Here is a 19,971-nt window from a genome sequence, read left to right on the forward strand (position 1 = left end):
GTTGGTCGGATCGAATCCGGAATGATTTTGGTAAGGTTTGAGACACTTAGTCTCTAAAAGTAGCTTTAGAGTTAGAAAGGTCAACCGAGAGTTGACTTATTGGTAAACGACCTCGGAATATGGATTTTATGGCTCAGACAGATTTGTTAGGTGATTTTGGACTTAAGAGTGTATCCAGAATATTTTTGTGATGTCCGGTGTAGAATTAGGCTTGAATTGGTGAAAGTTAGTTTTTGGCAATTTCTGATCGGTAGTGGAAAATAGGCTATCGGGGTCGGAATGGAATTCCGACAGTTGGAACATGTTTGTAATGTCATTTTGGATATGTCTTCAAAATTTTAGGTCAATCAGAGTTGTTTTGGATAGTTTTGGCGTCGTTGGTGGAATTTAGGAATTTCAAAGTTCATAGGCTTGAATTTGATGTGATTTTGGTGTTTTGATGTTGTTTTTGGTGTTTCGAAGGCTCGACTAAGTTTGAATGGTGTTATGGGATGTGTTGGTATATTTGTTGAGATTTCCGAAGGCCTCGGGTGGATCTCAAAAGTTTAACGGATCAATTTAGACTAGAAGAAAAGCTGCTGCATTTTTCACAGCAGCATGAACAGCAACTCGGATGAATAGTAAAACACTTGAGCAGTATTTAAATAAACCCTCCACGACCATTAAATCCTTTTACACCATTGAATGGGAAAAGAGCTTTGAGGTAATTTTGAAGAGAGGAAATCATTGTTGTTCATTGAGGTAAGGATTTTGGACCCTAAAACTCGATTCTTTTGTATTAAGGAACAAAATATCAGTGTTTAATTCATGAAGATCAGTAGAAAAATGTGGAGTTAGGGCTTGAGATTATGAGACCTTCTAGGGATGATTTGAGGGGTTAAACGAACTCCGTTTTCCAGTTCTTTATATGTACGGACTCGTGAGATGATGAAGAATATTATGGTATAAAGTTTATCCAGTTCTGGGATGAAACCCGGGGGTCGGGTTTTGACTGATTTCGGATTTTGTGCTTAAAATCAATATTTTTCAATTGGAATTCATTCGTTTAGCATAATTTGATGATAAAAATCTGAACTTGGTAGATTTGGGGCACTCGGAAGTTGGTTCGAGAGGCAAGGGTGTTGCAGAGTAGCTTTTCGGGCTAGTTCGAGGTGAGAAGTGATTTTAAATACTGTTCTGAGGGTATGAAACCCAGGATTATACAACGTTCGGCTGTGTTGAGATGACGCACACGCTAGATGACGAGCGTGGGGTCGTGCACCTTTGGGGATTATGACTTAGTCCATCCCGAATGACTATTCTCCTGTATATTTGGTAGCTAATTGTTCGATATTATTATACTTTGGCTAAATGTCATATTTGGGCTTCGTGCCAACTGTTTGAACCCTTAGGGGATCGTTAATGATATTTTCCTCACTGTTTGATTTCATACTTGTGCTCAGTCATGCCAGATCTTTCAATGTTTTCAAAACTCAGCTATGTTAATCTGTTTTAGAAACCTTAAATGATGTTTTAAAGATATTTTGATCTGAGCTGCATATTTTTACTATTGCCCGAAGGACTTATGGGATTCTGATTGAGTAAGGCCGAGAGTCTGTATTGTGAAGATACTTTTGGGTCAGGCTGCACACCGCAGCAGTGATACACCAATTATGATAATGATGTTGATGGCCTGAGATTGTACGCCACGAGGTGGCTTTATATTGATATGAGGTCGAGATCCTGTTTATGATGCCACACGATGGCTTGATATTGCGCTTGGGCCATAACGGGCCCCTCAAGGAGTCTACACACCCCCAGTGAGCGCGGGTACCCATTGTTCCGTGAGATATAGCCCGAGGGGCTGGTATTGTTCTGTGATATTGCCCAAGGGGATGATTTGATGTTATTGTGCCCGAGGGGCAGTTCTTATGTGTTTACCATTCCTAGTTGTTTTTCCTATCTATTGTTGACTGCTTAAAAAGGTGTTTTTATAAGATTTCATTATTAAATTGTGTTACTGATTTTGTTATGCCTCTGATAGCTAAATGTTGTGTTTAACGTGATTTTATATCATTCAGTCTTCATTTATTCTTATTACTCACTGAGTTGGAAGTACTCACTTTACTCCCTGTACCTCTGTGTGCAGATTCGGGCGCTATAGGTCCTGCTACTGAGGGTTGACAGTTCCAATAGATATTCGAAGGTTTACTAGGTAGCTGCTTGGTGATTCGCAGCCCAGTGCAACCTCCCTCTATCTTATTTCTTTTCTAATTTAGTTATTTAGTAGTGAAGTAGACTTTCAGACTGATAGTATTGTTTTAGATGCTAATGACTGGTGACACCTTGATATCGGGCTGTGTTGGCTTTTATTTTCACAAATTATACTGTTAAATGGTTATTTTGGGATTTTATTTTTGATTAAAGGTGTAGTAGTTATTATTTTAATTGCTTAAAGTGAATTGGAAGTGAGTCGGCTGGCCTTGTCTTCACGAGAGGCGCCATCACGACCGGGTTGGGTTTAGTGTCGTGACAAGTTGGTATCAGAGCCTAGGTTACATAGGTCTCATGAGTCATGAGCAGGTTTAGTAGAGTCTCGCGGATCGGTACAAAGACTTTTGTATTTATCCTCGAGAGGCTGCGAAACCTTTAGGAAAAATTTCATATTCTTGAATTTCTTGTCGTGCGAATTTGTTGATCCGAGAACTAAACTTCTGTTATCTATTCTCTCACAGATGGTGAGGACACGCGGTACTGTTCAGGATGGACGACCACCAGTACCACCAGCTGGAGCCACTAGAGGTCGAATATGCGGTCGAGGCCGTAGTAGGGGCAGAGGTGCAGCCCACATAGCAGCTGGGGCAGCACTTGCAGATCCACCAGCCGCCCCAGTTCAGGATCAGGTCCCGGCTATGGACGCTCCAGTAGCACCCCCTCAGGCACCAACTGTGCCCATTGTTATTCCGGGTCTTTTGGAGACTTTAGCCCAGATATTGACCGTATGTACGATGCTTGCTCAGGCGATCGTGATTTCTACTGCCGCAGCCATTTCTCAGGCAGGGGGAGGCTCTCAGACTCCCGATGCCCACACACCCGATCTGGTGGTTCAGGGAGTGCAGACACCGGAGCACATCCAGCCCAACCGGTTGTAGATGCTCAGGATTATGTAATTCCTACTAGCCAGAGGACGAGCACCGCAGGTTGGAGAGGTTTGGTAGACTTCAGCCTCCGACCTTCAGTGGTGCAGAGGGCGAGGATGCCCAAGGTTTCTTAGATAAGTGTCAGAGGATGATTCGTACAGCAGGTATTCTGGAGACCAACGGGGTCGCTTTCACTACTTATCAGTTTTCTGGAGCTACCTTTACTTGGTGGGAGGCATTTGAGAGGCGTAAGCCTGTTGGTGCAACACCTCTTACCTGACAGCAGTTCTCCGTTCTCTTTCTGGAGAAGCATGTGCCGCAGTCTCGCAGGGAGTAGCTGTGTAGGGAGTTTGAGTGGTTGCGTCAGGGAGAGATGACTGTGACGTAGTACGAGATAAGATTTTCTAAATTAGCTTGTCATGCGATTTAGTTGGTCGCGACAGATAGAGAGAGGATTAAGAGGTTTGTTGATGGCCTCACTTATCAGCTTCACATTCTTATGACTAGGGAGAGGGTGGCTGGTGCTATGTTCGAGGAGGTTGTGGATATTGCCCATGAGAATGAGTCTTTTTGTTGTCAGGAGCGAGAGGAGAGGGAGGCCAAGAGGCCTCGAGGATCTGGTAGTTATAGTGGTGCTCCATCGAGAGGTCAGTTCCAGCACGGCAGAGGCCGTCCATTCAGGCAGGCTCAGCCAGCTTGCCCAGGTTATCATGGGGCGTTGTCGGGTCATAGTTATCACAGTTCTAAGCAAGTCCAGTTATCACTTAGTGCCCTTCCAGCTAATAGTTCGTCCCGTGCTCCATCGGTTCAGGGCTCCTCTATGCTAGGTATATCTGCTAGTCACTCCGGTGTGAGGGGTTCCCTTAAATCCCCTTCTCCAGCACTTGGGAGTTGTTATGAGTGCAAAGAGATGGGTCATATGTGGAGGCAGTGCCCTCGTCATCTCACGAATTCATCTCAGTAGAGGGGTCAGTTATCGGCTTCAGCGCCAGTTGCTTCATCACCACCCACCCAGCCAGCTAGGGGTGGAGGTCAGTTAGCTAGGGGTCGCCCTAGAGGGGGAGGCCGATAAGGTGGCGGTCAGGCCCGTTTCTATGCACTTCCAGCTAGAGCCGATGCTATTGCTTCCGATGCTATCATTACAGGTATTGTTTCAGTCTACCATAGAGATGCCTCTGTATTATTTGATCCTGTTTCCACCTTTTCTTATGTGTCATCATACTTTGCTCATTATTTGGGTACAACCAGTGAGTCTCTGGTTTCTCATGTTCATGTATCTACCTCGGTGGGTGATAACTAGGAATTATGATGCATTTTACACTCCTTCATGCTCAAGTTTTGATTAGAAATGTGTACAAAATAATCCCAAAAGCTCACAAGTTGTGCTTGATTGTAGGTTTGATCAACAAGGTGAAAGAAGTCAAAGATCAGCTTAAAAAGGAGTGAAACTTGCACAATTACCAAGACAAGACAAAGCTCAGTCAAACAGGGCTAGTGCAGCTGCCCACCATTCTGTGCAGTCCGCACAAGTGACGTTCAGAGAGGGTGTTATTTAGGCCAAAAGGCAATGCGACCGCAAGGGGTTTTGTGTGTTCCGCATTGGGATCATTGCGGCCGCACTCGATTTAGTGCGTTCTGCGGAGCCAAGGTTCAGAGAGGTGGTGTTTTGGAGGTTGAAGATCAATGCGGTCTGCGGTCCTTTTTGTGCGGACCGCAGTGGAAACCACCGCGGCCGCACTCGATTTCGTGTGGTCCACATTGCCCAAGTTCAGAGAGCTGAGTATTTAAGTTCAGAGCCTTAGTGTGGCCGCACTCATTTTTTGTGCGGTCCGCACTAGCCCCGTAGGGGTATTTTTGTCCAGTATTTTTGTTTTGGCAATTCGCTAGGCAATCGCCTAGGGCTAGTTTTTATTAATAAAAGAAAAGAAAAATACAACAATTAGGAAGTGTACAAATAAGAGGGACAATAGCATCGGTTTTGTTACCCATATGCCTTGGCTATATAATCACTCCTCTACGCCTCACATTGCCTTATGATGGCAGCCTCATGTAGAGGATTCATGGGGTAGCTGCCGGCAAAGTCTCACGAGGGCATATAATCTCATAGCCGTGTGGATAATTTCCAAAGGCATAGGACCAAGGTAACACAAACTGGGCTAAACCTTACCTTACTATTCCTATTGAGGCTTTAAATAACCTCACCTACTAACATGCATGTAAAAAATAAGAACTGGAAAGTACCAAATATTCAATGATCACCACAGAGTTTATAACATACTCTGTGATGATATTACAAATGAGAATACTAATATAATGGTAGAATAAAATGATGAAGGAATTTAAATGTTGTCCCTTCTTCTCCGAACTTGTAATTTCTTCAATTTGTAACTTTTTTTCATCACAATCCCAATTCTTCAAAATGTATTCAAAATTCATGATTTCTTTTTTGAACGATTGGACTTTGTAGATGTAGTTGGGGCGGCCTTCTTTTGTTTGGCAACTCTCATTGGAGGTCGCCTAACATTTAAAAAATCACTAACCTTTTCGTCCCAACTATTTTTTCTTGTATGAGTTTTCTTACCTTTGCCGCTATGCATTGGTGATAGATCCCCTTTTCTTGCTGCCTCTGCTCTATACTGTTGTAACATTGCTTCTTCCTCTCCGTCTTCATACAAGTCTCTCCCCAGGTGCACTTGTTGTGTAACATTTTGGTCGATAACAATTGTCTCCAATGCAGATTGACCTTGTGTATTAGTCACCATTGTCTTGCTTTGATGATGTTCTATTTTTTGCAATTTGTTCCTGCTCTTACTCAACATTCCAGTGCTAGAAACATTAGGATTTACAGGATTAGAACTCACCATTGCATCCAAGAATCTTCTTTCCTCCTCTGAGATATCTGGGATGGTTGTAACAGTTTGGTTCTTTCCATAATTTGTTGTTGTGACTTCTCGATCACCTAGATGAGTAGCAGCTGGAATAACCTGCCTTGTAGGTGTTATTGCATGAAGACTTGTTGTCACAATTTGGATCTGCCCAGATTTTGATGTTGTTGTTTTTGTTCATTCACCAGTAGAAGTAACATTTGAAGTGTTGGGATTAACTTGCTGCTGCTGCACAGTAGATGTAGGTGTTCCAACTACTATGTTTTGAATAGCTGGAGATGAAGGATTTCTTGGAATGAAAGCAGGAGCATTGGAGTTCAAATTGCTCATTGGACTTGCTGCTGGCACTCGTTCAGATTTTATCATCTCTAAGGAATCAATCTCCTCACCTGTACTATCATGATTAGCCTCACGATCAGCTTCTTCTGATGAATAACCAGCAAAACCATCTCCCCAATCCTCTTCATCATCATCATCCCGTTGATCTAGCCAAAATTTGGACTTGATAGCCATCAACCTCAAATTTCCTTGTGTAACATCATTGTTATTCCCCATTGATAACATAAGTTGCCCAGTTTCACCTTCAACCTCTCCAGAAGATTCCATTGACTGCGAAGGAACCTCAAAAACAGATTTGTTTAAGGTGACCAAAGGATGTTTGGCCATGAGATTGTTCATCATCATTTCTTTTTGAACATCTTTAATGAGTTGTTCAACATGTGGATTGGAAAAGTGCAATGTAGGTGCATTGGATTTGTGTGCCTCTGTATTTTGCACATCAACTAGAACAATGTCCTTCAAAGTAATGAGTCGTTCACCTGTGTTCTTGGATTTTTGCTGTTGTGTGTTACTGTCTCGAGCTTGTGGCTGCCCATATTTTGTAGTTGTGTTGATCATCGTAGCTGCATGGGCATTCTCTACCATTTTATCTAGCTCTGTATTGGACATGTGCATTGTTGTTGTAGGATCATCAGGTACTTGACTTTGCTCACCAAACTGATTTTTATCTGTTGCAGTCCCAAGTCGCATAGCTAAGTCCTTTACATTTTTCTCCTGAATTACACTGCATGTAACTCTTGTTTTTCCACCAACTGATTGTGTCTCATCCTCCCTATGTTGCTCCTTATTTTTAGCCTCATTCACATCATGCTCACCCTCATTAACCAATGCATCAAAAGAGTTCAAGACTCCAATAATTGTTGATGGATGAATCTGATTTTGAATAACTGGAGTTTGCTTCTTTATAGGTGATTTACTCACCACTGTCCAATTACTGCTCTTTGTATCAGATTTGTGTGGTGAAGTAGCAACATCATCTGCCTTCAAATGCCCAGATGTTTCAAACTTTGGATCAACAGTGAATTACAAAACGCCAGCTGATTTTGCCATAAACTCCAGCTGAGATGTCGTAGCATTTGTCCATTCCAAAGCCTCAACACTTGCATGCTCATATCTTTATCCATTTAAAGTAGCAGCTTTGTCACCTACTACTTTACAAAATTGCTCAGTTGAAACTATCCCCACTTCTTGTTGTATCAAATTGTTGACATCATTTGCATTCACCATAGCATTGTAGTGTAAAGTTGACTCCACAACCTATGTACCTCTTGCTACAACAGGAGAAAAATCATCTGTAATCTTGGTTGTAGCTCGATTGGTAGGAACTTTAGCATGCTTCTTGGAATTAGAAGCTCGATTTACTACTGTCCAGACTGCTCCCATCGAATGTTGCACAGTTTGAGCACTAGTTTTTACAACATCACCATTAATCAATGTAACTACTGATTTTTCAACTGCATTAACTCGATCACAATTTTTATTCAATGCAACTGTACCATCCAAATTCGAAACAAAAGAAGCTTGTTCTGGCAGTTTCTGTATAATAATTTGCTCATGTCCTTTAAATAATTGATTCCCAACTTCAGCATATTTTTGCCCAGTATGTGGACCCTCATGAACACCAATTGGACCGCGATCAAAATCAGGACCTGTAGCTGCAATCTCTTCACACTCCAATGCATCAATAGCTCCTGCGACTGTCGCTATATCACTGACAATCCCTCGATTTTTCGACACCCTATTTCTTGCTTCATCAGCCATAGCTTGAAACATCCTGGCTAAGGCACGATCAACAGGGACAGTAGCCAAATTCTTTGAGGTCCCTCGCTTGTTGGAATCATCGTGGATATTAGAATAAGCTAAAACTGCTTTTGATCCATCTGTTCTTGGTGCCTCAATTATACCATGCATTTGTCTCTTTTCATTGAGCATCTGTCCAGGATTTTTAGCCTAGTATAAATAGATTTTTTTCCCATTTTTAGGTCATCAGATAGTTTTTGTACTGAGATGCGCTCGTGACTTCATATCTTCGACCTATTTTGAGTAATTTTAGCGTGATTTCAACATTGAATCTTCAAGTTTATTTTAGCAATTAATTATTATGAGTTTTTCTTCATCTATTTCCTTATTTTCTTATCTAATTATGAGTAGATAGACCCATAAGCTGGGGTTGTGGCTCAACCCTAGTGTGGGTAATTGATGGGTCTTTTGTTTTGATGCTTGATTGTCTATGGGTGTTTGATATTTGGGCTAATTTAGGGTTTTAATTGTGAATTAGTGGTTGTATACACTAGTTTATGCCTAGTAGACTTTGATTCTTCTTGAGAAAGAGAACCTAAGTCCATGAAATTAGTCAAACAAGGAATTGGGGCATATTCAAGAGATTGATAGCCCCAATTAAAGGGTTAAACCTATAGATAGTAATACCCGACTTGAACTTTGATTGCTTGTCCAAATTTGCATACCCAATTGGTCTTGAGAAAGTCAATTTGGGCAAAATCACTTGAACTACCGAGAGGTATAGAGTGAGTAGAATCGTGCAATGGTTATATCATACTCCCCAAATGTGACAATCTAGCTTTAGACTCAAGAATCCGTCAATTGACCACCTAGGCGAAGGCCTCTACCCTAGTGACTTTTAATCATTTGAACAACTTGCAATAGTTTAACCTTAGCTTATTTTAGTTTAATTGAGAATTGTAGTTTTTTAAAATTATAATCATAATCAAAAACCAAAAATGTGTAGAAGTGCAATTTAGAGCAAATACGCAACTGCTTTAGATAGACACCCGACTCCAATATCTAGCTCCTGTGGAAATCGATCCCGGCCTTAATCAGATAAAAGCTGTTTCGACCTCTCTCGCTACTCCATAGTAGTGCATGGTTGACCTCGATCAACTTTTTAGAGCCGTTTCTAGGGCTACCTCCACCTTATCCTCAAAATCTCGCGAAGTAGAAAAATGAGAATCAGTTTAAAAAGTTTATTGACATGATGAAGAGCTTATCCATTAATGTGCCTTTGGTGGAGGCTCTTGAACAAATGCCGGGCTATGCTAAATTCATGAAGGACTTGGTGACAAAGAAGTGGTCTATGGATTGTGAAACTATAAAGATGACTCACCAAGTTAGTGTAATAGTGCATTCAATGGCCTCGAAGATTGAAGATCCCGGTGCTTTCACCATTCCTTGCACCATTGGGAGTGCGGACTTTACCAAGGCTTTATGTGATTTGGGGGATAGTATCAATTTGATGCCCTACTCAGTTTTCAAAACTTTAGGTATTGGGAACCTAGGCCGACTTCCATAAAGAGACCATTGGGTATTATTGATGATGTGCTTGTCCGGGTGGACAAATTTATCTTGCCAGCTAACTTTGTGATCTTGGATTGTGAGGTGGATTATGAAGTTCCTATCATTTTGGGGAGACCTTTCCTTGCTACTGGGAAGGCGTTAGTTGATGTGGAAGCAGGGGAACTCACCTTCCGGGTGGGTGATGAAAAATGGTCTTTCATGGGTGTAAGCACGTGATTTTTGCCCTATATGAGAAATACTCCCAAAAAATGCAAAATAAAATGATTTTCCATGGTGTGCAATTTTGAGTATTTTTGTGATATTTTTGGATAATTATTTGTATTTGTCTGTGTTTGCTTATTTGTTAAATTAATAAAAAATATAAAAATATGTCGCATTTTGCATGTAGGATTTAATTCTACAATTGTTAGTAATTAAATTAGTTTTAACAAAAATTAAAAATTACAAAAAATAGGCATCTTTTGCATTTTTAGCATTTAATGTCCAAATGAACAATTTTATGCTTAATTATTACTTAATTGTGCGTTAATTGTTATTGGGAGTTAATTTACGCTTTTATAACTTAATTTAGTTCTTAATAATAATTTAAGTACTTTTATAATTTAGTTTTAGAAAAATAAAAAAAGAAAAGATAATAAAAATACAAAGATAAATCGGATTGGGCCACTTCTTCAAATTTCAACCTCAGGCCCAAATAATTGCCCAATCTTCCCCATGACCCAGTCCACTTCAGACCGGGTCGACCCGGTCCGCCCCACTAACCCATTTACCCAACACCCATTCTTCATTTTTGTCAAAACACAAAAAAAAAAACCCAAAAACCCTAAAAGTCTAACACAGTCCCCCCCCCATTTTTTGCTCCTTCTTCTTCAAAAAACTTCATCCCAAGCCAACCATGGCTGCTACCATAGCTTCATCTCTTTCGTCAAGCTCAAAGCTTGCTCGACTATGGCTGCCTCCCCCGCGTCCAAGCGCGCCTCCAGCTGCTTCACGCTACGGTTGATTACGTCGTCGGGATCCACCGTGAAAACCCAGCTGCGTCCAGCCCGTCGACCTTCTGCCATTTTCCTTCGACGCTGCTGTCGAGTATTTGCTCCAGCTCCCTCCAGCTGCCATCGCGTCGTCAACCCCCGTTGTTGCGCCTTCACGATTCGGCGAGCAGCCATGACTGCGACGAGCTGCGACGAGCAGCCATGAGTGTCCAGCTGCGACGAGCAGCCATGACTGCTCCAAACGGATGTTGATTGCTCCAGCTTCGGCGTGGACATGGCTACCATTGCATCACCTCAATACCGAGCAGCTATCCGTCGACCTCCCCGTCGACTTTGTCGCCGCTTTTTCTTCCTTTTCCTCCACTGATGCTGCGTCGAACCACCATTGCTATTGTTTCGACGTTGCTTCAGTCAATTTATTAAAGTCGAGTTCGTCGTTGAGTTAGTCGTTGAGTCTGGACAGATTTATTCCCATTTGAGGTTCGTCGAAACAGTCCATACAATCGAATTCGTCGTTGTTCATCTCCGGTTAGTAATTTTTGAGTTTTATTTTGTCCGTATTTTGTTTTGATATTTTCGAACCTAAAATCGGCAAATGTTTGTTTTGTTCATGTAAAATCGGTAGATATTTGATTTTTGGTTTTGTTCATGTTCATGTGTTCTTGTTAAATTAATTTTTCAGATTTCAAATGAAAGATTAATTAATTGTTTTCATGTTATTTCATGTTTGTATTATTGTTTATGTAAATATTTGTTAGTCTAATGTTTGTTGGATTCAAATTGAAATTTAATTAATTATTTCTTCAATTTGTTTCATGTTGTTATGTATTTTCCAGAAATTAGTAATGTTGTTTGAATCATGTGAATCCGTCATGTTTTGTTGCTTAAAAATAGATTTAATTCATGTTCATCTTTGTTTGAAGTTCATGTTTAAATCCAGTGATTTAATGTGAGGTTATGTTTGTTTTTGGTTTTTGATTCGTTGATGAATCATGGATTGTGTCGTTTGTATTGTTGTATTCTTGCTCATACATTCATGGTCTAAATTAACCAGGATTGGTTCCCGATATGGTTAATTCATTCCATTAATTTTGAGTTGTGTTGTTAATCATGTTCATGTGATTTGTTGTTAAAATATTGAAGAAATCATGTTCATGTGATTTGTTGTTTAAACATTGTTAGAAATTGATCATATTGTCTATATTTTGGTTAAGTTTGATTAATTGATTGTTATAGCTGATGGGGTAGTTTGGTAATTTGTAGTACGTTCGGGGTAAAATAGTAATTGCAATAAGGTCGGAGGGGTAGTTTAGGAATTGTACATTTTGTAATTTTTTATATGAAGCATGGGGGACAAAATGAAATGGGGTGGGTTGTGATATAGTTATTTAATATAAAGGGGGGACAAGACAAAATTTAGTGGGGAGGAATCTTGTATTTGTTTAGTGAAAGCATGAGGGACAAAATATAATGGGGTGGGGTGATATATTTATTTAATGTAATGGGGATGGGTGGGAAGATAATGGGTTTTGTAGAGAAAATGGGTTGATTTTAATTGATTAAAAGATTTATGGGATGAGTTATAAGAAGTCTTGAAATCAGAATAGACAGAAGAAGAAAAAATACAAAAAACAGAATACAGATAGGAGAGAAAAAAAATCTGAAGATAGAGAGAAGAACTGAAAGAAAAATAACAAACAGAAAAAAAAGAGCTGAATATTTAAGAGAGAGAAAAATTCCGAAAAATATTCAAACCTTCAAATAAAAAAAACAAAAAAAATATTCTACTTTCTTTCATTGTTTGAAATCAGCATTAACTGTTGTTGTTTCATAAAAGTTGGAAGCATTTGTTTTGGGATTACTACTCCACCGGTCTGTTACTGGGTTGTTACTGTTGCTGGATTGTTGCTGCTGTGTTGTACTGTTATTACTGCTACTAATTCTCATCTTCATTTTCTTTTGCTTCCAATATCAGGTACACAACTGAAAAGCTGGTTATTGTAATCTGAAATATAAAGCATGAATACGAAAAAATGAAGAGTTGAAATTCTGAATTATATTCAATTATATTCTGAATTTTGTTTGTATAAATTATTTAGCTTGCAAAAAATCAGAATCATGTAGATATTTAATACATATAGTGGAACATTCGACGATAGCTTAACAAATGAACTATCTACATCTACTGCCTAAAAATAAATAAATGGTGTAGTAATTCCGTCGAGTCAAAAATCAAACGAATAGGCCATCTAGTAGGAAGTTGGTAGAAATATTGTTTAGTTAAGTAATATTGGTTAATTTCAGTATGTAAATGGTCTAGGATTAAAATTAGAATTGCTATGTTTTTTTTTTAATTTGACAAACTGAGAACATGCCTAGTATAATGTAACTAGGTAATAACATGTAAATAAATTAAGATATTTCTCCTTTATTTTGTAGAGACAAATTTCAATAAAAAATGTAGGCATTTTAGGACTGTCCTTTTAAAAATAAAATGAGATGAGCCTCGCCCAATAAAATGCACTAATTGCGGGGCCCTCAATAAATGTTTAATTGAGTATTTAGAATTCGGGATGGACTGTTTAGTGAATTCCACAGTCTTACCCATAAATAATAATACGCTAATTGCTTTAGGCACGATTTTAATAATAATACATTCTTAAACACGGGTGCGCATTTATGCGACCCAAATCCAAATCCCTAAACATTGAATAAAAATACGTTCCGTATCGCGGGTGCATTTTATGTGACGCAATCCAAAGACATGTTTTTAAACAATGTTCACATTCTTGTAAAAATAATTAAAAAATAATAAAAGCGGTAAAAAGATAAAATTTGCACATAAGTTCATATTTGTATAAAATCAGATAATCAAGCCGAATATAACAGTTGAGCGACCGTGCTAGAACCACAGAACTCGGGAATGCCTAACACCTTCTCCCGGGTTAACAGAATTCCTTATCCAGATTTCTGGTGCGCAGACTGTTAAACAGAGTCATTCTTTTCCTCGATTTGGGATTAAAATTGGTGACTTAGGACACCCTAAATCTCCCAAGTGGCGACTCTGAAATAAATAAATAAATCCGTTTCGATTGTCCTTTAATTGGAAAAAACTCCCTTGTACCCTAGCGGGGGCGGAAAAAGGAGGTGTGACAATGGGTGTAAGTCAATGAAGCAGTCCAACAGTTCCGAGGTGTGCTCTTTTGTGGACCTTGTCACAGTAGTGATAGTTGATGACACTAGTGCAATGATCAATATGGAAGACCCTCTTTAGGCCGTATTGTTGAATCTTGATGTCAATGATGATGAGGGCCGAGTGGAGTGTGTGAATGCTTTACATGGAATGGGCTATACTCTTATGAGCCTAGGAAACTTTCTTTGGATCTCAAGAATAGGAAGACTCCACCAACAAAGCCTTCAATTGAGGAACATCTGGTGTTGAAGTTGAAGTCGTTGCCTCCACACCTCAAGTATGAGTTCTTAAGCCCAAGTTCTATTTTTCCAGTTATTCTTTCCTCTTATCTTACTAACATGCAGGTTGATGCCACATTGGCGGTGCTTCAAAAGCGGAAAAAGGCAATTGGATGGACTATAGCTAATATTCGGGGGATAAGCCTTCTGTATGCACAAGATTATTCTAGAAGATGATGCAAAGCCCTCATTGGAACATCAAAGGAGGTTGAACGAGGCAATACAAGAAGTTTTGAAAAGGAGGTGATCAAGTGGTTGGATGCCGGGGTTGTGTACCCCATCTCTGATAGCTCTTGGACTTTACCAGTGCAATGTGTACTGAAGAAGTGTGCCATGACCGTGGTTGCAAATTTCCAAAATGAGTTGATTCCCACCAGAACCGTCACCGGTTGGAGGGTATGCCTGGACTACCACAAGTTGAATAAAGTGAACCGCAAGGATCACTTTCCTTTGCCTTTTCTTGATCAGATGTTAGACCGACTTGATGGGCGTGCCTTCTATTATTTCTTGGATGGGTATTCTGGGTACAACCAAATCTTGATTGCTCCGGAAGATCAGGAGAAGACCACATTCACTTGTCCATATGGCACTTTTGCCTTTCCTAGGATACCTTTTGGGTTGTGTAATGCACCAGCAACATTCCGACAGTGTATGATGGCCATTTTCACTGATATGGTGGAAGACATTTTGGAGGTGTTCATGGACCACTTTAGTGTTGTGGATGATTCATTTGATGAGTCCTTGAAGAATCTTGATAGAGTTTTGGCCCGTTGTGAAGAAACCAATCTTGTTCTCAATTGGGAGAAATGCCACTTTATGGTGGGAGAGGGCATAGTTCTTGGGCATAAAATTTCAAAGCATGGTATTGAGGTAGACAAAGCAAAAAATTGATGTGATTTCCAGGCTCCCTCCCCCTATCCCTGTCAAGGGAGTTCAAAGTTTTCTTGGGCATGCGAGGTTCTACCATAGATCTATCAAAGACTTTTCGAAGGTAGTGAATCCTTTGTGCAAGTTGTTGGAAAAAGATACCAAGTTCGTATTTGATGACAAATGTATGCAAGCCTTCAAACTTCTCAAGAATAAGTTGACCACCTCTCCTATCATTACCGCACCTAATTGGAGCTTGCCCTTTGAGCTCATATGTGATGCGAGCGATGTTGCAATTGGGGTGGTTTTGTTTTAAAGAGTGAACAAAATATTTCATCCGGTGTACTATGTGAGCAAGACAATGAATGATGCTCAAGTGAATTACACGGTGACCGAGAAAGAACTTTTGGCTATTGTGTTCGCAATGGAGAAATTTCGGCCGTATCTCATGGGTGCCAAGGTTATAATCCATGCCACACCCCTTTTTTTACAACCTTACTAACCCTATTAAAATAAATAAAAAGATTAGTAAAGCTCAAACAAAGGTTTTTAATTAAAATGTGACAAAATTATGTTCAAAAGGAAATTACTCAGAGTCGCCACCTGACATTGATTTCGGTGTACCAGGTCACCATTTTTTTAAAAATGATTTCTCCTTTAAAACACTTGGGACTCCAAAAATAAGTCCGCACCAGAGATTTAGGTAAGAGGGTTCATTTGACTCAGGGAGAAGGTGTTAGGCACTGCCCAAGTCCCATGAAGGTCACGGTTGCGTACTCGATCTAGTTGGCTTTTAAAACATTCAAATTGAGGTAAAATCACAGAAAAGGAAAACAAACACAAAAGAGGCTCGAGGTCTTCCGCACCTAAATGAAAGAAAATTAAAAGAAAGAAAATTAAAGTTCCAAATTATCCTACGCTACTTCTTCGATGTTTGTCACGATCTCCAATTATAGAATACTAAGGGGCATTCCCCAAAATAAAATATATAAAAATCCTTCGGGGCATTCCCCGAATAAATTTAATTAAGGGAATGACCTCTCGCCTCAAACTAACCAAAAATCCTAAAGCTTTCCTACCCAAGTGTGGTCGGCCTAAACATGCTCCTAGCGATTAGGTAAGAAAAACAAAATTAAATAAAACTAAAGAGGGCACTTCATGGCATGTTTTATTTTGAATTTTCTCATTTCATGTTTTTGACCAAGCCCGATCCCTATGGCCAAACAACCATTTAAGATTCGTAATAATAAACCAAAATTCAATTATACAACACGTAAAAGCATTTAAAAGAAGCTATCAACTAAACTAAAATGGAATGACAGAATAGGTGGTCTTGAAACGTGAAAAGAGCCTTTGAACTTTGATATACCTCATCCATGTATATCATCTCTCAAGTCCAGTGAACTGCATATTATATGGTGGCTAACCTTATAGCTCTATGAAGCCACACAAACTCACTGTTCAATTCAAAACTCTTAACAATTTCACTCATATGGTATTGAACCCACCAAAGCCTAATGATACCGCCAAATAATTCTAACTTGACACAAAAAGAGCCTATTAATCTATTGAAAAGATTATCTCCGTCTAACATGTGGATAAAACAATTTTCTGTCTAGACATCCCTTGACAATAAGAACACTAATTACAGTAAGCTCTAACACTTTGAATGGAAGATTGAATTCAAATAAACACTCTATGATAGAAGTAACTTAGGACCAGACAAATCAAGAATAACTTGTGCCATTTCCAACAATTTCAATGTGTTATGGACAAAATTCTCTATTAATGACTACCCAATTGCAACTTTAAAGAGAATTACTAGAGGACAACCCGACTACAGTAACGAAAACTGACAAGATATAAACTAATATTGATGAAGCACTAAGGATCATGATTAGAAAAATTCAACAGGACTCAAAAGCCAATATCATGTTTAACATTATCACATAGAAATAAAAATGAGAAAATGGGATAATAGGCCAATACTATAGTTCAATCACATAGAAGCCAAACATTAAAGTGAAAGAGAGGGGGAAGAATGGACCTCAACGAGCAAATTCCTTGTAACTAACTTTGGTTGAAAATACCAACAAATGATATGCCAACGACGAAAACTCGACTAGAACAGGCAGAAACAACGACGAAAAGCAGAACAAAAGAGATTCCTTAAAATCCTAATATAAACGCGGACGGTGATGAACAGACGACGACGAACTCGAACGTTCTTCAAACTCAATCTAACAGTTTTTCGAATGAGATCTATCACCCGATACTATTATATAGTTACTGGCTGCTTAGGGGTGTTTAAGGGTTGAAGAAGACGAAGTCAGGTGGCTGATGTTCTGGTTCCCAAAGTGTGTGGCGGCGGAAGGGTGGTGGTTGTTCGCTTGGTTAGAGTGAGAATGGAGGTGGAAACGGCTGGAATGGGGTGGCGTGAAGAAGCAGCAGCCGCTGCTTGAAGGGTGTTGGAATGGAGATGGTGATTAGGTCTGGCCGCTGGGATATGGAGAGGAGGTCCGGCGACATTTAGGGTGGTCGTTTTGGATTGAAGAAGAAGCTGTCCTCTTCTGGTCAAGGTTTTTGAGAGGTTGACCACTGGTGGCGTGGTTAGTAAAGATGTAGATGAAGAAGCTTGGAGGCGGCGGTGATGGCAGGTGACAGTGGGTGTGAGACGGTTGTGTGTGGCTGGTCGGAGTGTGGTCGGCGCCTGACCTAGATGTGAAGAAGAAGGTGACGACCTGGTTGGTTTTTTCTTCCCCTTCCCTAGGGTTAGGTCTTGTGTATATTAAGAAGGAGATCTGTTGATGGGTCTTTGGGGTTAGGGAAGGGTCAATAGGGCCAAAATGATTGGGCTTGGTGAATTGGGTCATAAATTTGGTTTTTAATTTCATAATTTTTGCAAGTTGGCTAAAGATATTAATTACTTTTATAAAATAATACCATAAAAATATAAAATTAATCCTAATGAACTAAAACAACTATATTATGACATGAAACTATTTTTGATATTTTCAAGGATTATACTAAAAATAAAAACGGGTTAAAAATAATATTTTTCTAAAATACCTAATACTTTAATTAAATAGAAAAAATAAGTAAAACTATTTTTGTATTTTTCAATTTTGTGATAAAATAATATAAAAGAGTCAAAATTAGTTGAAATAACTATATTAGACATAAACTAAGTATTTAAATGCTAAAATATGTAAAATCTTGGGGAGGGTCAAAAATCACATGTCTACAGCTGCCCCTCTTTGACTGGAAATACGAAGTATTTTCAGACAAAGAACGACGAGACAGGTTTTTTGACCCGACCCTTATTTAGAGAGACCAAAGACTAAAAGAAAGGAGAATGTGACTGAGCCCTGGTATATGAGCTGCCTACATATCCTTGGCGATAAAGGAATCAGGCCACGTGTAGTTTAGAAATAGGAGAAGTGATGGAGTTTACCGAGGTGGAAAGCCGATTGAGGCGTTGTCGAGGTTCCAGTCCGCGGTCCTGTTATTATATCAAATCAAAATCTAAAAGAACTAAGCAAGTCTATCAGCTATAAGTTACAAGATTCCTATCTATAAGTCTACTGAAGCTTGATATTGAGTCTTGAATGGTTCTTCATGCAGACTTTTGATTTGAACCTTGATGTTTTCTAGCTGTAGGTGCTGATTCATTCCTCCACGACTTCTTCGTATCAAGACCAGACATGTAGTGCTCGTTACTTCAACCATATCTTGAGCAGTTCACATCTTACATCTGCTTCTGCATTTGGATTTACTTATTTTTTCTTCTTTTTTTTATTCTGGATTGAGACTTCTTCTTTTGGCCATCTCAGAATGTCGACTCACATTCTTGTCGCGAGCTTCTACTACTTCTAACTTGAATTGAATTTTGAAATGACTTCCCTCGTTCTTCAGGTGGGCACCTGCTACTGACTTGAAACTTGAAATATTTCCGAAACGAATTTCCTCATTCTCCAGGTGGGTGCCTGCAATCAAAACAATAAAACAAACAAAATTTTCTGCCCCAATTTGCACTAGGAAGATTTGTGAGTTGTTAGCAAAACTATAAATCACCTATGTTATTGATGCAATAATGAGAGTAAAACTAAAGACTCGACGAGGATGTGCGTCTCCTAGGGATAAAACTCGAATGACTTAAACTAGGAAGTGCGTCTCCTAGGGAAGAAACTTGAATGAACCAAACTCCGAAGTGCGTCTCCTAGGATAAAACTTGAGTGACTCAAACTAGGAAATGCGTCTCCTAAAATAAAAATATAACTTGAATGACCTAGACTAGGAAGTGTTTCTCCTAGGGGTGAAATTTCAATGACTCAAGCTAGGAAGTGCGTCTCCTAGGTGTGAAACTCAATTTGGGAAGTGCGTCTCCTAAAATGAAAATATAACTTAAACGACCTAGACTAGGAAGTGTGTCTCCTAGGGGTGAAATTTCAATGACTCAAGCTAGGAAATGCGTCTCCTAGGGGTGAAACTCAATTTAGGAAGTGCATCTCCTAAAACAAAAATATAACCCGAAAGACCTAGACTAGGAAGTGCGTCTTCTAGGGGTGAAACTTCAATGACTAAACTAGGAAGTGCATCTCCTAGGAATAAATTTAAATGACTAAAGCTAGGAAGTGCGTCTCCTAACAAGTATAATCTGAAAGACCCGGACTAGGAAGTGCGTCTCCTAAGGGGTAAAACTTCAATGACTCCAACTAGGACGTGTGTCTCCTAGGGATGAATGACCAACATTAGGAAGTGCGTCTCCTAAAATAAAATATAACTCGAAAGGCCCAGACTAGGAAGTACTTCTTCTAGGTGTGATGTGTGATCTTCTCAATAGCCTTTGCGCAGGCGGAATTGGGGCATTACACCTGAAAAATTCAAGCTTTCTTATGCACATAGCCTTCATCCCTATTTCAGACAAAGAAAACTTGTGAGTTTAAAACACGGTGGTTAGTTTGTGGCCTTGACTGTGAGGGCGAT

This window comes from Nicotiana sylvestris, chromosome 2 (assembly GCF_000393655.2).
Source record: "Nicotiana sylvestris chromosome 2, ASM39365v2, whole genome shotgun sequence".
Classification (NCBI taxonomy): domain Eukaryota; kingdom Viridiplantae; phylum Streptophyta; class Magnoliopsida; order Solanales; family Solanaceae; genus Nicotiana; species Nicotiana sylvestris.